This window comes from Alexandromys fortis, unplaced genomic scaffold (genome assembly GCF_014885135.2).
Source record: "Alexandromys fortis isolate MF-2015 unplaced genomic scaffold, M_Fortis_MF-2015_v1.1 scaffold_101, whole genome shotgun sequence".
In the NCBI taxonomy this organism is placed as follows: domain Eukaryota; kingdom Metazoa; phylum Chordata; class Mammalia; order Rodentia; family Cricetidae; genus Alexandromys; species Alexandromys fortis.
Window position 1 is genome coordinate 4,224,740 of NW_026067983.1, and position 22,715 is coordinate 4,247,454.

Here is a 22,715-nt window from a genome sequence, read left to right on the forward strand (position 1 = left end):
CAGAGCTAGGTGGGAAAATTAAACTTAATGCTGGGAGAAAGGAGGCAGAGTCTAGAGAGAAGCCACGTAGCACCACCAGAGCCAGGCAGAACTTTACCCGGTAAGCCACAGCCTCATGGCAATACACAGATTACTAGAAATGGGTTAAATTAAATATAAACATTAGCCAATAAGAAGCTAGAGCTAGTCGGCCCAGAAGTGATTTAAATAATATAAGTTCTGTATGATTATTTCAGATCTGAGCTGCCAGGCGGCTGGGAAACAAACAAGTGGCCTCCATACAACAGCTAGGTTTCTACTACCAGGCATGATCTCCTTCCAGGCTGAATGGCCCATAAGTCCATTTAGATAGTTGTAAGTCACTACCAACATAGGAGTGCCATTTTATGCCTTTATGGCTAGGCTATTTTGCCAATGCTGGCCACCGTTTGGCTCCCAAGTGTTGCTCTGGGTAGGACTCTCAACTGTTTCCCTCTCTTGGCAGCTCGTGCAGTAGTGTCTAGTACCATAGAAGCCACTAAGGCAAGAGGTAGGCCCTCAGGTTGGAGAAGCTTGATAACACCTCACGTAATCATATTATTTGATTTTTACCCAAAACTGTATGCAATAAATACGTACTCACATACACATATACACATGCATACACATCCATGTAGGAAGTTATGCCACATGGGATGACAATGTTCACCACAAGAACCATAGACAAACAGAACCCCTACCAGGCACAAAAAGCATCCTTGCCTGTCATTGGTCAGGGAACTCAGTGACTCTATCAAAACAAATGTATTATTGATGAATCCCCATGGTTGCCCCTCAGAGGTTGAAGGTCAGCCCCTACTGCTGAAGGCACTTAGAACACAGGACTCATATGATGCACGAATCTTTTTTATCTACTCCTGTCTTAGTTATTGTTTTGTTTTAAGACAAGATCTCGTTAGCTAGTTTGGGCTCACATCAGACTTACTATGTAGTCCAAGCTGGTCTTGAACCCTCAATCCATCTCTCAGCCTCTCATGTGCTGAGATTACAAGTGTGAGCCTCTGTACCCAGCTTTATATATTGGTCTTATCTTCCTGTAGGAAGGGAAGAGACAAGGATAATGAAATAAACATGAAAGTGATCTATACAAAATCTATACAGGAATCTTCCCAGAACCATCTAGAAGTTTTAGGACTCTATCAATACTGAATAGCCTTTGAGATGTTTTCCCATATTATGAATACCACCCTTCTCAGGAAGACCCTCACTGTCACCTCTGCTAAAGTATATGGGTATTTGAAGGAAATCACCCATCCCCCAAGCATAGTTAACTGTCCAGCAGTGGGTCTCACTTTCAGGAAGATTGCTGTGGGATGCTACTCTCATTTGAACAGGGTGGGGGGGGGAGGTTGCAGAGAATAGAGCATGGAATGAAATCACTACACAAGGAGTAAACCAAAGTCAGAACACGTGGGGAGAAAATAAAGTGCAACACAGACTCAGGTTGGGCTCCTCATTTCTTAGTTACTGCTCAAGGCTTCCCTTGGATTCCTCGGTATCTTCAGTACTCTGACAACATACTACATTTTTGTTTAACTTTCTTTGAATTTCTTTTCTTTGACATGATAAGCTCAAGGTAATACATTCACATTTTCATGGCTTCAGAAAAAGACTATATATTGTGTTTGTAACTAAATTAGCCATTTAAACTCTAGCATCAGGGATTTGTGGCTCCCTACATGAACTCAACACTGTTATAGCAACTAGACTACATCTGATTCATCTCCACAATGCAGCGTTCACAATGAAACCTGAAGAAAGAAATCTGAAGTGCTCAACTGCCACTGATGTCATAGTTCTTCCAAGAACTCCGTGGTTGTGGTCAGAGTTTGTGACCCAGCTAGTATCAATCATTTCATTAGTAAGATTGCAATCTGCGACACCAACGTACAGACCAGTGTGAATAAAATAAGCAATGTTTGTACACAACGGCCTTCTATATAAAAAACCGTGAATGTAGTTATGATTAGCAACCAGCAAGGCGGACCTATCAGAGGAAGAAGGAGATGGAAGTGATACAGGGGAGGAACCACGCCCATCCAGGGCACACCCACGACCTCTGGGAACTGGAGATGGATTTCCCCCACAGACTTTCCAGAACACCGGATGCCCTGCCAGTAGGAATGAACTCCACCTTCCTAATATCACAAACTAAAACACAATAAACTTATGTTCTTTTTGGCCACCAAGGTTTTGATAATTAGTAACAACACTCATAGAAATAAAGTGTACTTCCTCCTCACCCCCAAAGCACACATCCCCGTTCAGCACTCCAAATGAGCCCTTAATAAATACCTGTGCGGGGTGAGTCAGACACGCATGGCTACTGCTGCTTGCTCAAACTGTGCCACCGGGTGCCAAGAGTGTAATCTGAGCATCAGCACTTCCTGTAGAACGATTGCAGGATGAAAGGAGAAGCAGTCACTTTCTTCCCTCTCAGATCTGTGGCTAAGGTGAGGAAGAGCACAAGGTGGCAGTTAGTGCGTGAAGGTCTTCAGATACTCAGCTCTTGAGTAAGTGCTGCTGAGTTTCCACTTGGTCCCTGTCACCACCTTCTCATGTGTTTGTTCATTGCACTCTCAGGGGATGAAAGTTTTATAATGTGTCTCCATTTGGAAACAAACAAAAAAAGACAATATAAAGCACAAGCATTTTAATGATATTTCAAAAGGCAACGTAATTTGACTTCTAAGTCTTCCATGCTCTATGTATTTTTTATGCCCACAGCATACTCGTCTTTGTGTTCCTTCTGCCCTTGTTCTACTGTTCCCACTCTGGTAAGGCATCCCCCAGCCGAGTCCATTCTAATTTTCTGGCTTCCATATGTACTCCAATACATTGGAGAAAGGACCACATATTCAACAAATGGTGCTGCAAAACCTGGAAATCACCACACAAGAAATGAGCTAGAGCCGGGCAGTGGTGGTGCATGCCTTTAATCCCAGCACTTGGGAGGCAGAGGCAGGCGGATCTCTGTGAGTTCGAGACCAGCCTGGTCTACAGGAGCTAGTTCCAGGACAGGCTCCAAAACCACAGAGAAACCCTGTCTCGAAAAACCAAAAAAAAAAAGAAATGAGCTAGAGCCTTGTCTTTGACCTTGCACAGAACTCAACTCTAAAGGGGTCAAGACCCTATGCTAGTCTGCAGCATAGGAAAACAGACAGTGTGCACATATAGAGACTTTATGAATGACCTCCAGAAGCACAGGAAATAACACAATGGTGGACAAATGGACTCTCATGGAATCAACATACAGCAAGGGAAACTGTCAATTGAGTGAAGAAACAGCCCTCAGAATAAGTGAAGGGTTTTTCCCATTTATACATCTGACAGAAGATTAGTGTCTACAATATACAAGCAACTGAAAAAAAAAAAACTAAAACACTAAAAAAAAGGAGCCAAATAGAAATTGGGCTGTATAACTAAGCAGAGAACTCACAAAAGATGAAAAAATGAGGATATNNNNTATAACATTTTAAAAGCAGTTCACCATCCTCCTTAGCAATCAGGGAAAAATTGATTAGAACTGCTTGTCTCAATTACTTTTCTGTTGCTTTGATAAAACACCATGGCCTAGGCAGCTTATAAAAGAAAGCATTTAATTGGGCTTATGATCCCAGAGGGTGAAAGTCCATGATGGCAGAGAGAAGGCATGGCAACAGAAACAGCTAATGCTCATATCTCAAAACCACAAGCAGAAGGCAGAGAGGCACCCTGAGTGTGGCACTGAGTCTTTTGAAACCTCAAATTCTGTCCACCATGAAACCTTTTTCCAGCAAGAACACACCCCCTAAACCTTCCCAAACAGTTCTATCCACTGGAAATTGAATATTCAAACCTAAAAGCCTATAGAGGCCATTTCCATCCAAACCACTAAACTACTTTAAGATTCCAGCTCACCACAGTTAGAATAACTATTATTAAGAACACTAGTCATCAGCAAAGGGTTAGGGGAACGAATGCTTATACACTGTGGAAATCAGTCCAAGGGTTTCTCATAAAGCAACCATATGACCCAGGTTTATCACTTCTAGGTATGTACCCAGAGAACTTTATATCATATTACAGAGATACCTGTACATCCATTCATATTCATTTATAATAGCTACAAAATGGAAGCAGGCTAGATGTCCATTAAATAATAAATGGATAGCGAAAATGCGATACAGTATACTCAAAGAGCTTCCTGATTAGAGCCAGCCCATGCCAACATGGTTACTGTGTTTCTTTCATCTTGTGCATCTGCCATAACAAATTACAGAGATGGGAATTTTAATTTCCACAGACCTAGGCATTTTTCCTTCAGAAAATGGTTGATAATCATCTCTCCTGAATTAAAGGCAAGCATGAAGAGCTATCTTCCAAGACGCTACTATCAAATCTTGAAGGAGAGAGCAGGGTGAAAATGTAGCACCCCACAGTTGAGGGGTGTGTCAGCAGAACCTCCCCAACCTCATTATTATCGCACTGATTGCAGGAGAGCTCTTTCATGCCCAGCTAGCTAAATGTGGGCTTTGATTTCAGCATTTGAAACAAACAAAAACATATTTTAATTGCTCTTCTTTCTACTTAGGAGTCTTCGTTTTTAGAATAAGCTTCTGCCGTATGGCTGGCTAGGAATACAGTAAGTCAGTGTCATTTGGCTCTGGCATCCGAAGGTCTAGAAAAGCAAGCAGTTTTTTGGCTGTTCTGGTTATTGATTTAGGGGACATTTCTACGAAGAGATTTGAAACTTTTTCCATGTATGTGCCATTACACAGTAAAGTTATTTTTACTATACTGTACATATATCAAACACACACCCTCAAACTGGCTACAGAAAAGTACCTCTGTATCTACCATAGCCTCAATTACTATCTATATATTCATAGAACAAAGAATTTCAAAATGATCATTAGTCTTTGAAGTTATGAAAATTGTATTTGTATGTAGCACAAGTTTTTGATTTTGTAGCAGACTTATTCCACACTGACAGAAGTTTGATTGGGGGCACTGGCTGCAAAGGAGGATTAGCTCTGTTCTTTTCAGGGTCTTTTTGGGGATTAAGTGAAACAGGACTTTGTTTAATGGACATGAATATTATTGAAATATATGTTACTTCAAATACTTTATTGAAATTACTCTGCAGTGTTCTCATTTGCAAATGAATGAACGTTTTATGATATATTACTCCTTGACATTAACGATTTTGTGTAAAGCCTTAGCCTTTGGAATCTCCCGTTCTCATTTCACCGCATCACAGCGGTTGACATTTAAAGCCTGAGTAGGCTAACGTGGGGGCCCTGACTCCTGCGGCTCCGGCGCCTTCCAGCAGACTTTCCTCGGGACTGAAGCCCCTGACCAGACTACCACCACCCAAAGAATATGAACTCATTATGGGCATGCAGGACTAATAAACCAAATCGCTAATCCCCTCAACTATTCCGCTTCCCAAATACCTTCTGTTCATAATTGCTTAGGTTTGACGGAAGGTCATCCAGAATTACTTTCCTTAGTACAATACCAAAGAAGGCTGGTGTAAATTAAAACAGCCTCCGACAGCATTCAGATAGCGCCCATTGAAATTGGATGGATTTTAAGAGTATTTCCCCCCTCATGATTAATGAACAAAACTATTAAGGATAATCATATTACCTCCACAATTCTCCTTCTTTGTATCTGTATATACCTATATTTTTTAAGTTTCTATGTTTGAACTTTTTTCCATTTTCAATCCAAATGAACTCTATTGTCCCAGTTACTGCATTTAGATCTGTCTTTATTTTCCATTTTCTTATTTTGTGAATTCTGTTTTGCTTCCTGTATGCTTGAAATTTGTCTTCCTTTTAGATTGTTAAGTCTGATTCTCATTCGAGTTTTGTTAACTCAACACCTTCCTCAAAAAAAAAAAAAAAAAAAAAAAAAAAAACTATCTAGAATCTTCAGTATAACCAGTCCGGAAATGCTACCTAAGAAAAATAGCAATTACACCTTCTAAGTTCTAATGTATGCTTTACAGTTTTTTCTTGTAACAGATGAAAGGCCATGTAGATAATATGTGTGAGTTCCACAAAGATGCCTAGATCTACAAACTCATCTCCAGATGCAGACAAATCTTTTGTTCTTGAGACAATCATTCCTTAGCACCGTTTCCTGGGTTTTCCGTTTGCTTCCAGGTTTCAGAACCATCTTTCCTGCCAGGCAAATTCTTCTTGTGTGTCACTCTTTGGATGAGGTTACGATGTGAACATGCCTTTTAGAGAGAACTCCTAGTGAAAACCCTGAAAGGGAGAAATTGTTGCCATCTAGTTTCCAAGACTCCATCTCCACAGCTGTACTCCCAGGTCCTCGCCCCAGGGAAGGGACTCAGGCCCCTGAGCTGCTTTCCTGTCCAGGAAACCTGGGTGCTATGTGGGGAAAGGGATGGAAGCTACAGTAATTAGAAATTAGTGATTATTTCTAGTAAAGCATCTGCCAGTCTGTGCTGGCTTTAAGTCAATTCTGCTTTCTCTGTAACTCGGTGGCTCTTCAGGTGCCACACAGACCTCTACCATTTATCTATAAAACTGTATTTTATGACCCACTGACGTACAAATTTCCAAGGCCCCAAATTGCTTTGGTATTCGTTGCCCTATACAAAGAAGTCAAGCATGCCAAAGGCAAATGTGGAATGAACCGCTAACCTGATATTTTAAAGGTGCCTTTAGTTACTACTTCGCCATTCTCACATTTGGATTCCAAAGTTACGTTTTCTGGGAGTCTTAGGGTTTCTATTGCTGTGAACAGATACCATGACCACAGCAACTCTTATAAAGGAAACACATTTCATTGAGGTGGCATATTATAGTTTCAGAGGTTTAATCCATTGTCATCATGATCCAAAGGCAACAGGAAGTGATCTAAGACAGTGGGTGTGCCTTGAGCATATATGAGACTGTAATTTCCGGTTAAATCAAAATCAAAAAGCAGATCACCTACTTCCACCATATAATGGCACATGACATGCATTACTGTTTCAAAACGTAGGGAAAGGAGCATAGTGAGGAAACATGGGACCAAAGCAAGACTGAAAACCAGCTGGGCAAACTGCACTCTGCATCCCTGTGTCTGGTGTCGAAACACACTTCGGATCTTCAGCTCCTTTCAGCTTTGTTGACTGCAACACACTTCTTTCTCTTGGGCTGGTTCCACTCTCTATTAGCAGCTTTCCTGGGCAGGTATCCCACGATTCTGGCATCTCTAACATCTTGCATTCTCCAAGGCAATCCAGGCTTCTCCTTCACAGCTGCAGGCAGTAGCCACTCTGGGCCTCCACTCACGGAGACCCCTGACATATGCCTGGCCTCAGCCCCTTTCCTTAGTCATAAAGGAGTAGTCCATAACCCCTTCCTTCTGTCCTTTACATTAAAGTTAGAACCATGTGGCCAAGGCTGCCAACTTCTGCAGCTTACTGGGTCTGGAACATGGCCCCCTTGTTCAGTTACATCTTCACCAGCTTTCTGGGTTTGGTGGTTACCTTCACTGCGTAAACTTGGCTGTTCTGGAATTTGCTATGCAGACCAGGCTGGCCTCAAACTCAGAGATCTGGCAGTCTCTGCCTCTGGAGTGCTGGGATCAAAGGTGTGCACTACCACACCTGGCTCTAAACTTTTCTTTCATCCCTTTACACAAGTTGGAAACTTAGCTGGGTGGGACGTCGCCCTGAGGTCATCATGTCCTTAATTCCATTTCTTAATCTGTTTATCTCCTTCAACATCAGATTTAGCTCCATTCTACTTCCTGGTGTTCTTTTCCTCCTCAAATCTTACATTTTGTAGTTTACCCTGCTCAGCTTGCTCCTTTTCATTATAAATCTTCCCTAGAATTATCACTAATAACCACATGACAGAGTCCATATGAGGCTGTTTTGAGATTTCCTCTGCCAATGAAATTAATCCAAAACTCTTCACTTTAGCCTCAGGCAGATCCTTCAGACAAGGGCAAAAGACAGCCACATTCTTCACCTCACTACCACAAGAAAGATCCCTAGGTAACATGCTAAAATCCTTCTCCTCTGAAATCTCTTAAGCCAGTCCCCAAGAGTTCAAATAATTCTCAGGACGATGGTCTTCCATCTTCCTGCTAGGATGGCCCATTAAGCAATGCTTAAAGCATTCCACTGCTTTCATAATCCAAAGTACCAAAGTTCAAATTCCTCCAAACAAGCACATGGTTAGGACTATCACAGCAATACCCCATTCCCTAGTAGCAACTTCCGTCTTAGTTAGGGTTTCTATTGCTGGGAAGAGACACCATGGTTATGGAAACCTTTATAAAGTAAATATTTAATTAAGGTGGTTTATATTTTCAGAGGTTTAGTCCATTATCATAATGGTGCAACATGGTGACATGCCAAAAAACATAGTGCTGAGGAGGTAGCCAAATATCCTAACATTTTGACTTGCAGGTTATCAGGGAACTTGAAGTCCCCTCTTTGGATTCTTAGTCTCATTAATAAAAGAACTTAAAATGGACTCAGAAGGAAGTTTGAGGAGTTTTTTATTAGCATTTAAAAAGAAAAACAATAGGTCAGGCAGGCTGCTAATGTGGGCAGCTTCCTAGAGAAGGGGACAGAGAAGAGAAGGCATGCTCTTCCATTAGGCATAGAGGTCATCAGGCATTTATATGGTGTGTAAGCAGTGCGAGGGCAAGAATGTAGGAGCTTCAGAGAAAAGAGAGAAAGCCAAGATCATCAGGAAAACCATACCTGGGGTCTGGCTAAGATCTGGAAGAAGGAAAAAGAGATAAGAAGCATGAAGAAAAAAGAGGTCTTCACTTTTCTGAGTCATTTACTAAAGGAGGACAGACTTGGCAGAGCAACGTGATGTCAGCTTCATAAGTGACTGCACCGGGGAAGAAAAAGTACCTTATCCGATGAAGGGGATAATTATTCCACCCATCTCTTTGGCGTGGCTTTAGGTGAACCAGCCTTCCTAGGCCATGGCCTCTAGGCCAGGTGATTGACAACCCAGTTGGACTAATTCTTAAGGAAGAAAAAATAGTATGGAACATTCTAATCTTTAGAGTAGATAAGAATGTCATGTCTCCACACAGGGGTAGAGGTATTCTCTTCTTTTGACTGGACCTCAAGAACTGTGAAGCTGTTTATCTTTCTAGAGCCATCATGGAAGTTTGAGGTAGAGTCCAAAGGTTCGGTGGCCTCAAGATTACTGTAACACCACCATTTAAAAAACAATCATATGATTCATGTGCCAATAGGGACAGAATTGATAAAGCTCTTAATAAAGCTGGAAAGTTGTAGAACAAGTTCAGTTAGAGTTGATCATTGGGAAATTGAAGAGAAATTAATGCCGTGAGAAAATGGGTCCAAGAACACACTATCTCTCACCTTTTGCCTTTGAAGACTATAGTGGCAAAGGAAAATGGAAGGCGACATTGTTAGATTCATGTGTTTCTCTAAGTCTATATTAATACCAAGTCAGAAGGTAGCAGCATCATAGTGATGGTTTAGAACATAGGCTTTGTAGGCAGCATCCTACATCCACAATCCATCTAGTTCTACTTTTGAAATCTTCTAGTTTGCAGATTAGCCTCTATGCCTCTCAGCTCTTCAGCAGGAAACCAAGTGCCATGACGGTAGGCATTGCATTGTGAGGTCAAAATAACTTACTGCAGTTACAGCATGGGGCTCGCAAAAAGCTTGCCTTTGGTTGATGTTGTTTAGTTACTTGTTGTTTGATTTCTTTTGAGGCAAGGTCTCACTATGCAGCTCTGGGCTAGCCTAGAATTTACTATATAGACCCAGCTGGCCTGCCGAGTGCTACATTATAGATGTGTGCCTTAGTTTTATAATTATTGTTCTTGCTACACTTGTAATTTTTTATAGATAAGAATACTGAAACTCAGAGAAGCATACAAAATAGTACCTTATCCAATGAAGACACATGTGCTTTGTAGAGACGTCATCAGATCCCTGGCTGTGATGTGCCTGTATAGTTCAGGGTCAGAAACTTTCCCTGAAGGCAAAATCACTGCCAGGTTGTCTACAGGAAGCTCCACCATGGCAAATTATTTAGCCCATAAAGTTGTTTGGTTAAGCAGTTTTATAGATGAGGATAATTGAGGCCTACCCAAACAATAGTCTTGTCCACAGAGAAGTCGCTAATTTCATTCTCTGAGTCAGTCCATGTTCAAGGGAAGGATAAGGATTCAAAATGCAGAAGATAGAGGCATACCTCTCCCTACCAAGAACCGATAGAAATAAGGTATGAAGGTCTTGTATAATAGCTAGCTAATTGTACTTCCACAATTTCAGTCAGGTTATTTGCTGAGTCATCTAGACTCATCTTGTGTCTTAGAAATGAAGCTGTTTTTAGCACATTTAGAGAAGCCATGAGAGTACGCGTTACCTCCCTGCAGGGGTCCCCGGCCTGGGTCACTGGTCCATTTGTGACTGGAGTCTAACAGACTACAAACAACAGGAAAAGAGAAGACAAATCTGTTGAGGACTGTCCATTCTATGCTGATTTTCCTGTGTGGAAAATCAGATGACTTGCAACTAATTGTTTGTGTGCAAAGCTCTTGGCAGCACTGCCAACAAAAGCAACGGGCAGCGTGTCTGCTCCAAGCGAACACGGCAGCTCACGTGTGCAGCAGCTCCTGGTGATCAGAGCTCCGGTCACGTGAGATGATTGCCATTTAGCTCCGCACAGGAGGCTTTTCCTGTGAGTGTACCTTCTGCTGAGTAGAAGGCTGCCAAGGCAGAGCCACAGGAGGCCACGACTTGGCAAGTGATAAAACAGCCGTTCACTGGACACAGCAAGAGAGGGACGGGATTTTCTGTCTGGGTTTCAGTGCCTACAGGCAGTTTCTCCTTGAAAATCTAAAGTTTCCGATTAAATATAAAGCCCAAAGCATATCGCCTTGAATTGCTGAACCCATGTTCAACAACTGGGAACATAGACAAAGTAAAATAACAAGAAAAAGACTTGGGAACTTTTAGACCCATTGCAACTGTACAATGACATTATTGCTTAATAACAAATGGCTGACTGTCTCAGTGTAACTTTCTACTCACTTTTTCTTTTGCCGATAGGGACCAGCAAATATTATTTTTCTTCTAACTTTCAAGAAATATCATGTGGAATGTATGTAGATAGAATTTTTCAAATGTTGACAAAAACTTCACTTTCTGTGTCTCTCAACCTCAACACACAGCTAACAGGCAGTTCACAAGAAGCCACTGACCTAATAGTACCAACCCCTGCCCTCATTCCACACATGCTAAACACACAGTATGTCACTGGGTTATAGCCCCACCATTTATAAATATATTTAAAGGAGGTTCAAGTGTAACTTACAGAGACAGGGTGAGAACAATGGCTGCCTTTGGATAGGCTTAACAGGGCCTTCTAGGGGGGGATGCTGGAGAGAACCGAAGTTAGTATCAATAAACAAATGCTACTCTGTATGGTGGGTATACAGTTTACATTTACAAAACTTAATTTTTTATTTAAGAATTGTGCACAGAAAAGCCTCCTACCAGCAGGGATTTATTGCTTTAAAGTCTTTAAAATAATATAATCTACGCTATAACTCATCTAATCAGAAAGCGTTGCCAAAGGCTTAATGTAAGTTAATGACTGTTTGTGGACAGGATGCTTCTGATGTCTGTGTCTTGGCAGAGAGAAGGTACACCCAGCTCCTCTGAGCACCGTCCATTTACCTACGATAAGAGCTTACACAGCTCATCGCAGCATTTCTTGCTGATGAAGTCATCCCTCAAAAGTGAACACATTAGAAATACTAACTGCTTTCCCCACAACTAAGAATTAGACATGATTTGGTTCAAGAAACATGAAATTGAAAGGTGTGGCCTTGTAATCCGTGGGGTCCTGTTACAAACTCTAAATAAATGGCTTGGATCACTTATGAAAATGGAGTTATATAACAGTCACTTAAAAAGCATGAGAAAAGTGTATACCTGAGCATCATGGCCTCTAGCTAACAGCAAGACTGGCTTGTTCTTGGGGATTTTACTGATGTGGGATGTCCTTCTGTGTATGTGTTGCTCTTATTGGTTAATGAATAAAGCTGATTTGGCCTATGGCAGGACAGAATATAGCCAGGCTGGAAGAGATAGAGAGAGAGAGTAGGTGGAATCAAAGAGACGCCATGTAGCTGCCAAAGACAATCGCCAGAACTTTAGGGTAAGCCACAGCCCTGTGGTAATACACAGAATAATAGAAATGGCTTAATCTAAGACGTAAGCATTAGCTAGGAATACGCACAAGCCTTTGGTCAAGCAGTGTTGTAATTAATATAGTTTCTGTGTTATTATTCAGGTCTGGGTGGCCAGGAATGAAAGAGCAGTCTTTGCTTACGTTTTACTAATTTCTTGAGGCAGATAATGTTTCCTGGAGAGGAAGGTGTTTATCTTCAAACCTGTCTCTTCTCTGAGCACAGCTGCCTGACACCACACTCAACAGTTTCACTAATCCAGGTGGTGCTAATCACATTCACCTGCCTTCAAGGACAGACAGAAAATATAACAAATCTTACCGGTTTTTGTTCAGTATGGGTTTTTGTGTGTGTGTGTGTTTTGTTTTGCTTTAGATGCATTTATTTTATGTTATGCGTATAAGCGTTTTTGCTTGCATGCATGTATGTCACCACATGTGTGATTGATTCACTCAGAGGTCAGATAAGGGTCTCAGAAACCCTGGGCCTGGAGTTACAGACAGCTGAACTGAGGGCCACCGTGTGGTGCTGGAAACCAAACCCAGACCTCTGCAAGAGCAGCAGATGCTTTTAACCGTGAGCCGTCTGTCCAGCCCAGGTCCTGAGCAACACGTGTTTTAAACCCTAATCCATCTATCTAGTTCCTAATTTTGTTGCTCTGTGGTTAATATTAGATTAAAAACAAATACAGAAATGCAGAGAAAAACCAATTAATTGTCCAGAAAAATCTACTGCTTTACATAAAAGAGGTGAGATGGGAGACAAAACCTCAAGTTCTTTCCATGAGGTAATTTCAATGAAAGGAGACATACAGAGAGGAGAGCAGTGCCTTTACACAGCTAAGAGCTTACATCATCCATTGCAGCACGTGGTGCCACACGGCTGGGCACATCGGGACTAGATAGCATTGTCAAGACCCGCTCGGCAACTGTGCCCCACGCCAAAGTGACTAACATTTTTATTTTGTTCTTTTTTTTTTTTTTTTGATGTTGTTTTGTTTATTGAGACAGGGTCTCCTATGGCTCAAGCTGGCCTCCAGCTCAGCTCACTATGCAACCACGGCTGGGCTTGAACTCCTGGTCCTCCCACCTCTCCTACCCACATCCGGGAATTATAGACATGTGCTACCATGCCCAGGGTCTGAAAAATAACTAACTTAAGTTTAAGAAGGTCTAATGCCCACCTGAAAGGAACTTTTAGGTTTCTGGGCTGATCCAAGGCACGGGTAACTGCAGGCTTCTGAACTGGGAAGCTGGTTCCTGATCCACCCTCCACCTCAAGGCCTGATCTCCACAGCCCCACCAGATGTTCTGGCTGGTTTTAATTCTCATGTAGGAAAGTTTAAGGAGGTACGTATTAAAATGCAAGAAAATGGCTCTCACTCCAGAATCGACTGTGTTTCTTCTGTTTTGTTCAAATAAACACTCCAGCCATATCCTCTTCTGCAGTGCACAGTACACCATGATAGATCTGAGAGACTACAAAGGAGATGGATTCTTTGAAAGAAAAGTGACAGAAATATAAAGAGATTATCTCAGACTAAAGGCCAATAGGATGGTTTAAATGGTTACAGCATATAATTCTTTTTTTATGGTAACCTGTTGTGAAGTACCTAGATATTTAATTAAACATCATTCTAGATTTTAAAGAGTGTGTGTGTGTGGGGGGTGTTTCCATATATTAAGATAGTGACCATGGAAAACAACAAAGGGAGCTTGAGCTGTAAGGGTTCTGAGCCTTCTGGCATGGGTGCTGGGAACTGACCTCTGCTCCCCTAAGACAGCAATATGTACTCTTAACCACAGTGAGCAATCTCTCCAGCTTCTTCCTGGATGTTTTTAAAACAGTGTTTTGGGATGATATTAACATTTAAATCAGTAGATCAAATAAAGCAGATTTACCTTCATAAAGTGAGTGGGTTTCATTCAACTAGTTAGGTCTTAATGGACCAAAGTCTCTTCAGTAATGGAGAATTCTTCTGTCTGACGGCCTTCAGCTTGGCACATCAGCTCTGCTGATTTTAAACTCACCAACTTCCAAATGCATGTGAGCCAGTTCTTCATAATAAATATCAATAAAGCATACTGGTTCTGTTTCCTTAGCAAATCTTAACACAGTCGCCTTCCAGAACCATCAAACCTATAGAAGAAAGAGAAGGCGTGGAGATGTTCGAAGCCAAAAGGAAAACATAAATACCATACCAAATGTTAGTTAATAAGGAAAAAGGATATCCGAGTCCCATTATACCTAGAACAATTCAATTTTACTTTTCCATAGAAAATAAACATGTTTAAAAACAATGAAGATAGTAATAAAAAAAAGAAAAAAAAAAAAAAAAAGATTAAAAAATGGGAAAGAAAGACCCCAATACCAGGAATTCCAAACCCCATAAAGCTTCCTGTAGGTTCACCCTTATAGTATCTACCATACAAATTCACTGATTTCCCGATAAAATTACATGCAAAAATTCACCATAAAGCTTCATGAGAAAACACATCTTTTAAAAATCACAAACTCATTTACTTTCAAAAGTAAATTAGGCAGTATTATTTAGCCACCTGTTGAGAGCATCTCTCTCTGCTGGAGATGCAGGTTAAAAGACAACTTAAGCAAAATCCTGGTCTCAGGCAAGTGCTGAGGGAAGACTACAGTGCTCATTTAATGGTGGAGGTGTGAAGAAAAAGAGATAAAACCTGTAGGGGCCAAAATCCTCCAAGTGAAGTCAAGAAAGGAGATGTCATGAACGTTTTCAGAAAGTGGAATATTAAAATTGAGCTATAAATGATGAAGAGATAAGTTGTGGGGTCAGGATCATCTGTGAAGAGGGAGTATCTGGCGTCAAGATTCCCGGGTGCACTGTTAATGGACTCGGACAGCCTTAAGTGGGGTTGAAGAATTGACAGAGGGGCTCAGAGTCTCTAGCTCAGGGCAGATCCCTTGCCTAGCATTGCACAAGGAGCTGATCAAACCCCAGCCCCAGAGCAAGGATGACGGAAACACTGATAATGACGAAGTGATGCTGGCGGTACTGGTAAGGGCGGTGGTGATAAAGTGGAGATGACGGAGACCAAACCTGGAAGATCCTGATTCCGTGACGAACGTGTCTGATCATGTGTGCACATGTATGTAATTATTTGCATGTGTGTATTTGTTATTACTTGCATGTGTGCATGTGTGTGTGACTTGTGTGCACATGTGTGCAGCTGGGTGTGCATAGACACATGTGCACCCTAGGTACAGCTCTGGCTCTAAAGCCTCCCTTTTCTGCTTTGTAAAATCATACTTCATTTCAGATGCAAATAACAATGAGAAAAGATTCTGTGGGAAATCTTTTGCTGGAACATTTAAATATTTTGAAAACCAGTTGAGATGTTTCCCATTAGAAATGGAGTCTAGAACTCAGTGAGTAAAGTTTCTTTTGTTGAGGAAAGAAACTGCAATGGTTTTAATTCTTGGGCTTTTGTTTTTTTCTCCTGAAGAAAACAGCTTTTAGTGTCAAATCAAATAGTTTTTAATGCCAAAGGCCTGAGATAGAGAAACCAATTCAGGTTGTTGTTCCGATGAAAATGCCTTCAGACAAAATTTAAATGCAAGCGGCATCCCCGGTGAGAGAGCACACAAGCTGACCTGTCTTTAGGGCTTTGGAGGGGCCAAGCGTGAGCTCTGAACACAGACCAAGAAGGTCTGGAAAGGAACAGAGCAAGTTCAGGAGAATGACTGTGCTGGGAAATGGGCAGGAGAGAGAATCCCGTCTGTGGACTGTGGCTGTGCTTTCTTTGCACTGAAGAAATGTCGCTTGCATTAATTAGGGGCAAACATAACCATAGGCTTTCTCTTTCATTAGATAACCTTTAACTTCAATTTCATTCTGTTTTGACCACTGTAGTTTGTGGAAAGTACTCCGAAACAAAGCTCATGAAAAGAAATAAAATGTTCGTGCATTTACATGATCATCTTGTTACTATCAGCGCCAGAATAAACATACAGTTCTTACTATCGTTTGTGCAATTGTGAGACAGAGACTTTGCATTTCTGCTAGTTATTGTCTGATATTACAGTTCAGTTACATCTCTGCTTTCCCTTTCCTCCTTCCAACCCTTTCATCTATCCCGCCCATTCATGGCCTCTATTGCCACTACTAGCCATTGCATGTATATATATATATTTCTAAATTTAACTGCTCAATCTGTATAATGCTACCTGTTCATATGTTTTCACAGCTAATCATTTTATACTACATTGAAAATGTAAACTATTTATTATAATCCATCTAAAGTAAGAAAATATACATGAAAATTTTTAGAAATAACATGAGACCCAATAGCAATAAAAGGAAACAGAAACACTCTAGGAGATAATATTCAATTCCTGACTATAAAATAACTGTAATCATTCTGGGATGGGACACTTGAAAGGTTGTAAGTAATAAATAATAACACCACCCATGTCATCTTGACATGATGCAGCTAGGACCAGTTGGTAACTCAGCCGTGTACGATCCTCCAGTTTTCTCCTTGTGTCTACCTGTGTCCCGTGTAAGAATGACATGGTTATTTCTTACAAATCATCCGAACTTACCTAAAAGGAAGCCTTACAAGGTTTGCAATTTTCTATTCATCCTTTGGGAAAGTCTATCTTGTACTGGACAAAACAGAAAAATCATTTTATATATCAAGTTTGGGGCATTTTGTATAAATATCTTTATCTTTTAATCCAATGGGACACAAAAACAATTGCTTGGGAATTGGATACAATCCCAGCTGCTTTCAACACAGTTTGAGGAAATCCTGTGTGTGTGGTGGACAGATGTTTGCCTAGCCATACCACCTGCCAAGCACACTCACACACACAACATACACACACACACACAACATACACATTCTCTCTCACTCACACACACACAGACATACACATTCTCTCTCTCACACACACACGACATAAACACACACAAACGCACATGACATACACATTCTCTCTCTCATAATCACACATGATATACACACACATACACTCACAAACACACGACATACACCTTCTCTCTCACACACACACGACATATACACATATAAATTCACGCACACGACATACACGTTCTCTCTCACACTCACACACACAACATACACGTTCTCTCTCACACTCACACACACAACATACATGTTCTCTCTCACACTCACACACATGACATACACACACATACATTCACACACATATACATGCCAACAAAGGAGGCAGTTTTTCACTTCAAAACATGGCCTTCAGGTAAGCCAAGGTTTTCTGGAGACTAGTCTAGAGACTAAAAACTTTCTTTAAAGTCACAGAGGAGATGTTGCAAAAAGCATGTTTTAGTCCAGATTCTCTGCAAGAGTAACCAATGGTCTTAACCAGTGAGCCATCTCTCCAGCCACCTCCATACTATTTTTAAAATTGGGGGGGGGGGGCGGGGGCTGGAGAGATGGCCCAGTAGTTGAGAGCACTGGCTGCTCTTCCAGAAAACTAAGGTTCGTGTAACTCCAGTTTCAGGGGATCTGACCCTCATGGCAAAACTGTAGCACAAATTCTAATTGGCCTTAATAATAAAATCCTGGAGTCATAGATTACGGGGTGAAAGCTGAAATATCAGAGAAGCAGAGCAGTTAGTCACTACTTCTTACCTTTAGGAAATCTTCAGACCAAATGAGGGTATTCTGTGTCTACAAGTCCTCAGACTGAATGGAGGTATCCTGTGTCTTCAAGTCCTCAGACGGAATGCCCTGAGTTCCTGTCTCCTCTCTCTCTGACCAGCCATGTCCCTTTGGTCTCCACCTCCGTAGTGCTAGAATTAAAGGTGTGAGCCACCACCACCTGGCTCTGCTTCTCTTTTAGACTGAAGCAATCTCAGTAGCCCAGGGTGGCCTTGAACTCACAAAGATTCACCTGCCTCCACCTCTTGAGTGCTGGGATTAAAGGTGTTTCCACCACTACCTGGCCTCTATTGCCAACTAGTGGGTTGCCCCACACTCGGATCTTCAGGCAAACTTTATTTGTTATAGCACAGACAAAATATCACCACAAATAACACCAATGCACATAAAATAAAAATAAGTATTTTAAAAAATAAATAAATAAATAAATTCTTTGTTTCCCTATTTAAAAAAAAAATTGGGGGGATGGACTTCATACATGAGTACTGCATCTACATCATCCCATGTCCTCCCTCTCCCAAATTTATGATCTCTTCTTTAGTATTGTTGCATACACACACGCACACACGGACATAAAACCTACTGAGTCTCTTTAGCATTGTGTGTACGCACACGTGTCCAGGACTGATCGATTGAGACTGGGCATCATCTCAGAGCCACTGGCTACCTGCAGCACTTCACGTCAGCCTGCGACCACATGTGGAGTTTCCCCCTCCATGCTGTTGTGTGAACTGGCGCTGTCATTACACCGGTTTTGTTTAGGAAATCATATTGTTGAGACTTCATGAGTTCATTTTCCCCTCCCTTGCATCACGATATCTGGCAGCAAGCAGCCTGAGCCTCCAACTCTTAAAATATTCCTGCCCCTCTTCCAAGGCTTCCCCTGGGCCTTGGTATAGGATTTGTGTTGCGGGTGTCTGTGTTAGAGGTAGGCAGCCTGCGGCTACTCATCCTACGCGCTTTAATCAGTTGTCGGTCTGTCTCCAGATGCTGCAAAGGAAGCTCCTTTGCTGAGAGCTGAGAGATACCCTGATCTGTGGGTAGAAGGACAGATTTGGATGGAATACAGCCAGGAATTGCATCGATTTAGGGAAAGGACAGTGCAGATCTGTGGCCTCTCCAGCCATGGGTACCTGGATGCCTGGCATGTTTTCCTCTGTGGGAATGAAGAAAGAGCAAGTACGAGGAGATGGTGCTATTACGATTATCTTCTCTTTGCAGTGTGCTGGAAGTTAAGTTCAAACTGTAACTCATATGGAAACTAAGAATTGTTTTTCACACTTCTGCTAATAATTACAGCTATAAATAAACGCATTATAAAACAGTTCTTTATAGGTATTTGCTGCTTTCCTGTAGTTTAAGATAAAATCATCTGGGATTTAAAAAACAAGATCATCAACAGTGGCAAAAATAATGAAATAAAGCTACCACCTGCTAAGAAAAAAAGTTGGTTTTCAGCAAAATAAGGATTTTTTTTAAAAAGGGAATATGGGGTCTTTCCCTATTTTTGCCTATGAATTTTCCTAATCAAATACATTTATATCAGAGACAATTCTTTCTACTGAACACATATTTAGGAACTATATATATATATGTGTGTGTGTGTGTGAAATAAACAGATATAAATAGATGATAGGTATAGATAGATAGATGATAGATAGATAGATAGATAGACAGACAGACAGACAGACAGACAGACAGACAGATAGATAGATAGATAGATAGATAGATAGATAGACGGACAGACGGACAGACAGACCGGCCCACCCTCATCTCTCCTTCCCATTCCTCCCACTATAGATCATGCCAGGATCCACTTTTGAGGTTGTTATCAGGTGGATGCTTGCGGAGATACATAGTAACCTGAACTCTGAATACATTTAGTTCCTAGAAAAACCCATCAGAACAGAGTGGACGAAATGTTTTTGAAACAAAACCCAGATGCTGAGAAGTCATCTTTCCAAACTCCTTTTTTGCCTTGGACTTCAAAGGACCCTAATATGGAAGAAACTTGGAATACGAGACCAGGGCGAGGATTTGGCCAGAAGAACAGAAGGAAAGGATCAAGGGCAGCGAGGTGGGGACGTTTGCCAAGTGCACAAGCGCACTAAGGTCGGCTGTGCACTTTGAACCGAAGCAAATTCATCCAGACTTGTTGACTGAGCAATGAACAAGCAAAGAAGAGGATTTACTGAGGTAGTGATCACCCCAATGGCACAATTTGGCTTAATTAAGTGTGCAGGCATATTTTTTCTGATCATTCAAAGCCAAGGTAAATTGATGGGATTTTTTGTAAAGTTATTTTTTCATCATTAGTTTTAGGGGGATTTTTTTTTTTTGGTTGTTGTTGTTGTTTTGCTTCTGTTTTTTGCTTTTTGAGACAGGGTTTCTCTATATAACAGTCCTGGCTGTCCTGAAACTTGCTCTCCAGACCAAGCTGGCCTCAAACTCAGAGAGATCTGCCTGCCTCTGTCTCCCAAATTCTGAAATTAGAGGCATATGCCGCCGCCACCACCTGGTTCATCATTAGCTTTTAATGTGAGATCGATAAAGTATACATGAACAAAAAATTGAACGTAGTATTTGTTTAGATTTTCTAAAAGTAAATCAGTATTGTACATACAAACCTTTCAGTTTGTCTTACGCATACCTTACCATGTTGTATCTTTATTAGGCTAGAAATGTTACTACCATTCAAAATAGTTTTAAATTCAAATATGTAAATTTGGGGCCTCTGAAGAAAATTACTCCCCAGATTTCCTTTTTAATAGAAATATTCTGTACTGCTATAAAATAGTATTTCCCTTGGGCACAATTTCTTAAAGGTAATAAATGTAAGCCTTATCACCCACAATTCCTCTACCACAATAACCTTTGAGTATATCTTTCCAGAATATTTCTATGAATTATTCATACACACATAATATTTTGCAAGATGGTTAAAATTCTATGTATTCTTTTTTACTTTTTTACGTAGCATATATATCCTATGTATCACATGTATTATAAGATGCATATATAATATATACACATAGAACTATATCTACTGTAACCAGATTACTAAAACTCTTAAATAAGTGTGCTTTATTTAATTGTATGCTAGTTGTTGACTAATGACTTACTGTGTTTATGGACTGAACACAAATTATTTAACACTGCTTTTCAAGGTTTCTGAAGACTTCCAATTTGGGGATAAGGGAATCTAGATCTAACAAAGTCAACAGTGTTTCTTAAATGCAGGCTCCCTCGGACTGCGGGTTTGTGACTCAGCTGGATTCTCAAGCATGGGATCTTTGCATGGGTGACATACAGGAAAACATCACCACACTTTTTATTCGGCAAATCCTATGTACGTTCCAAATGACTCAGATTCGAGGGTACGTTATTGTAAGCCCCCCAATATATCTCTCTAGTGTTGGATTTTTAGCCTACTCCAGATTTATTGGCTTTTATTAGTAATTCTGAGATAACATTTTCAGATATTAATCTGAGTATTTATTTCTTTAAAATAAATTTTAAAACTAAGAATTATCAGACATATTTCTGTTTTTAAAGATTTGACGTATACCAACAAATTATTCCTAATGGTGTTAGCTATCTGCATTCATATAGCACTATCTGAACTAATTTCCCATAAATTAACTAAATTATCAATTAATTGATGAAAGCAAAAACTGTTTGAGAAAGCAAACTAAAAAGATTGAAGGACATTTATCTTTTTAAAAACCCTACAAAATTGGGTTATAATGTGGGTTTGGGGTAACAGAGCCACTGTCTATCACAGATTCTCCACCAGAAGCATCAGGTACAGCATCCGTGTGCTTTAACGTCTCCCCACGTGGACACTTATTCAGTGAGAAAAATGTTGCTCCACGGTTCTGTCCAAAAGCTTTTTGCTGGAGTTATCAGGATTCATGAACAACTTGTGGGGTACAGAGATCTTAGTCTTGGGGTTTTTACTTTTGGAAGCTTGGCTGCATGGAGGACAAGAATTTACCTGCCTAAAAAGAATTTTTCCATGGGCTTGTCATGGCGTTCCCCTCCCCTCTTCCCGGGCTCCAAATCAACTTTGCAGATTAAGCTCATGAGTAAGAAAATCCAAGTATGAGCAACAAGAGCATCCACAGTAAGGTAAACTGGCTCACAGCACCAGGCTAAAGCAACCCCTGAGCAGCTGGAGAACATGAGCCTCACCCAGGACAGCGGCTCCCCAAAGAGAATATGGCAGGCCACCTATGGGGCACAACTGGAACCAAGGAGAGAAGGCTGGATACAGAGGGGAATTTAATTGTATGTTCTTGGCTAGCTGCCTTGAACAGAAAGATAGGCCATACAAGGATAGACCATCCTTAGTGGAGAACTAAGCTCTTTTCACGGGTAATTCATTGTGGTCGTTTGCAAAGTCATTTCGCTCTTCGTCTTGGTTTTACCCTTTGCTTCATTACTTTTGAATAGAAGTACAGGAGACTCACCGTAATTCCATTCCTAGGATGTTCTGACTTCTTTCCTCCCAAATAAAAGCACTTACCAGCATGCAAAAGCACGCAATAACTTAAGAACAATGTGTAGGAGGCGAGGAAGAGTGCTGAAGTCCACACTAAGAGGCATCGCTGCCTCACAGCCACCAGTTCCTCCTCACCCTACCTTCACGACTGCCAAGAAAAGCAAATTATGGCGAAATCCCTCCCTGCAGTTGTAGCAGATGTGAAAGTAAGATGAAAACAGTACGACTCATTTCAAAAGAAAAAAAGGGAGAGTTAGATAGGCAAACAGACA